Below are 3096 nucleotides of genomic sequence, written 5' to 3'. Positions count from 1 at the left end.
CCCTCTCCCTCTCCTTCCCTCCCTCCCGCCCTCCGTAATGCGGTCAGTCTGCGCGTGCTGCGGCGGATAGCCGATCTCTGGCTGGTACCGATATTTACCAGTCATCGAGAGCTGCTTTATGGTTCATGCACGTGCGGACAGATGAAAGCTGCCGAGCAGCAAGAGAGAAGGCGGGGGCGGGGGAGCGAGGGAGGGAGGAGAGGAAGGGAGGAAGGAGAGGAAGGGATGGAGACTGGGAGGAGAGGAATGGAGGGAGCGACCGAGGGTAGGTGTGCGGGAAAGGGAGGAGATGGGGAGAGAGAGAGAGAGAGAGAGAGAGGAAGGAGTGGAATATTTGTGCAAGGTTGACGTAATCGTTCCTTGCGATAAAAAACGGGCTTTGCTCTCTAAGGAAATAAACAAGAGAATAAAAATAGAAAACAATTGGGATTTACCTCGAAATAAAATACCTGTGATTTCCCCGAAAGACCGGCAATAACTATACGTGCTTTACTTTCAAAGGGAAATCTTGTGAACGCTCGTTAAAATCGGCCTGGGATGTCTGTTACCTGACAGCCGCTGCTAGCGTATAGCTACTGTAAATAATTGGATTCATCTTCTATAACCTAACCTTCAACTGACCGTGACGCCACCCGAATAAAACGCACGCTGAACTTTGACTCAAAAATGTCGCCGGGTGCAGGCCCGTAATAAGCGCTGACCTTTGACCGACGGCTACCGTGGCCGCCGTCATGATACAATAACATTTGACCTCGAAATATCGCACTGCGGCCACCATACGCTCTCACCTTTGACCCCCAGAATAGCGCAGCTCAGCGATAATATTAAAATAATATTTGGGTACGGTATGTCGCAACGCGATCTGGGCTAACCTTTGACCTGGCAACATGGCCGCCGGTACAGTACGTGCATGCGTGTCGACCGGGAGGAGGTCTCCGCTCGTTAGCGGCTGAAGCTGAGTCAATGCCGGCTGTGCATAATTAATGAAGAAAACTATCCATAAAATGTCAATCCGTCCGTTAGTAATAGATGACAGAGTGGCGGAGGCGTCATTGAGATGATCGACGTAGCCGTGACGTGGCGTTCCAACGGTCGGGAAAGGGCGTGGGAGAAAAAGCTCGATAAAGAAGGGGACGGAGAAAGAGTCGGGTGATAGAGAAAGAGGGAGAAGGGAGAGAGCGTGGCAGGATAGCGAAATAGTGAGAATCAAGCTACCATAGAAGAATTCATAAGGAACGAAAAAAAGGAGGAGAGAGGGGGAGAGAAAAGGAGAGCGGGAGAGCAAGAGAGGGGGAGAAACCGGGAGAGCGAGGGGGAGGGAGCGAGATTGAGCGAGAGCGAAATATAGAGGGAGAGGGAAAAAAGGCGAGATACAGAGGAAGGGAGAGCGAGAATTAGAAAGAGAAGAAAAGTAAGTCACACACACACAGAGAGAAGGTTTCTTTCAATCTGGCAACGTCTTTCCTAATTAATCAGTTGATGCCGCGCGCCTGACTATTTCCTCAGCGTCCCAAAGAATTATGAGTGTAATTAGCGTATCAAACAGGAGTGGCTGGCTCAACCCTAGTAGTTAAGGTTATTACTGAGCACATGAGGCTTCATGACCGCACCCACGTGCGAGTGTCTACGGAGCTATTTCTATTTCCTGACTCTCGCCGACACGTTTAAGACGCGTATGGCTTCACTCAAGTAAGAGGTTAGCTTTTAAGAAGGGTAATGAGAGAAGGAGGAAATGAAAAGGAGGACATGAAGGAGGAAGGGGAGGAGTAGGGGTAGGATGATTTACCACGTGTATGAGTTTCGCTCTATACTGGAAATCGCAAAATGAAATGGAGACGAAGGGGAGTTCGAGAAGGAGGACGAGGAGAAAAAGAGGCAGATGAAGTTTTAGTGAAATGGCATTGCGAGAAGAGGAGAAACAAGCATAAAGAAAAAAGGGGAGAAAGGAAGGAAGGAAGGAAGGGAGAGGGTGACACCGAGAACCCTTATTCTTACTCATTCATTAGTTTAATTGTACAGCGCTCACGCCTCAGTGAGGAATCGTTTTTCATTCTCGTTATTTTTATTTTTTTTTCTGTCTCTTTTGCACGGTCCTCGCATCGCGACGGCATTGCTAAAGACTCGCACATCACCCTCTCTTAATTGGGAGCGCGTGTTCGTGTGCGGGTGGACCGACCTTCAACCGATAGATTGCACGTCTATACTAACTGCTCCAAACCGCCCGACGCATCGTTTACAGGATCCTGGTGTATTTTTCTCACTCCTTTTCTTTCCTTCTTCCTTTCTTTCTTTCTCTCTCATCCGCTCTTAATATTTATCGCTCCTTCGCTCACGTGTTCTCTCTCCCATCCGCTAAGTCTCCATCGCTCTCCCACTCACTTAATCTCTCTCGCGCGCTCGCTCGCTGACTCTTCCCCTCCCTCTCTGTCTCTCTGGCTTTCATTTGCTCTGATGACCGGGGTCACACATGCGTCAGCATCCGACGGCCGGATGAAGGGAAGAGCTGGTAATTGAGTAATGTAGTTAGCAGCATCGGTTCCATATCTCAATTACGCATCTATCGATAAATGGTGAGCTGAAGAGATGAACAGAGACAGTCTTGCACTCGCTGTAGCAATCACTGCATGGGCCGCATGGTGTATGTATGCGTGCGTGCGTGCGTGCGTGCGTGCGTGTGCCCGTACGTATGTTTGGATGTGGGCACAAGCGTCTGTGTACACGAGGGATTCTGTATGCACGTGTGCCGTGGGTTCGTGCGCCGGTATTATAATATATAATATTATATTATATTAATATATTAATTAATGTAAAATATAGTATACCAGTCAGTACACAATCTGGCCAAGATAGTGTGTTAGCGCATTCTCAATATTTATCCAGCATTTCTATTATCCGACTACCTATAGTTCCCTTTTTAGGTCGGATAGTCAAACCGCGCGTGTGTGTGTGTTTGTGTGTGTGTGTGTGTGTGTGTGTGTGTGTGTGTGTGTGTGTGTGTGTGTGTGTGTGTGTGTGTGTGTGTGTGTGTGTGTGTGTGTGTGTGTGTGTGTGTGTGTGTGTGTGTGTGTGTGTGTGTGTGTGTGTGTGTGTGTGTGT

The sequence above is a fragment of the Priapulus caudatus genome, unplaced genomic scaffold (assembly GCF_000485595.1).
Source record: "Priapulus caudatus unplaced genomic scaffold, Priapulus_caudatus-5.0.1 Scaffold217, whole genome shotgun sequence".
In the NCBI taxonomy this organism is placed as follows: domain Eukaryota; kingdom Metazoa; phylum Priapulida; class Priapulimorpha; order Priapulimorphida; family Priapulidae; genus Priapulus; species Priapulus caudatus.
The sequence above is the reverse complement of the archived record's forward strand: the minus strand, read 5'-3'. Positions refer to the sequence as shown.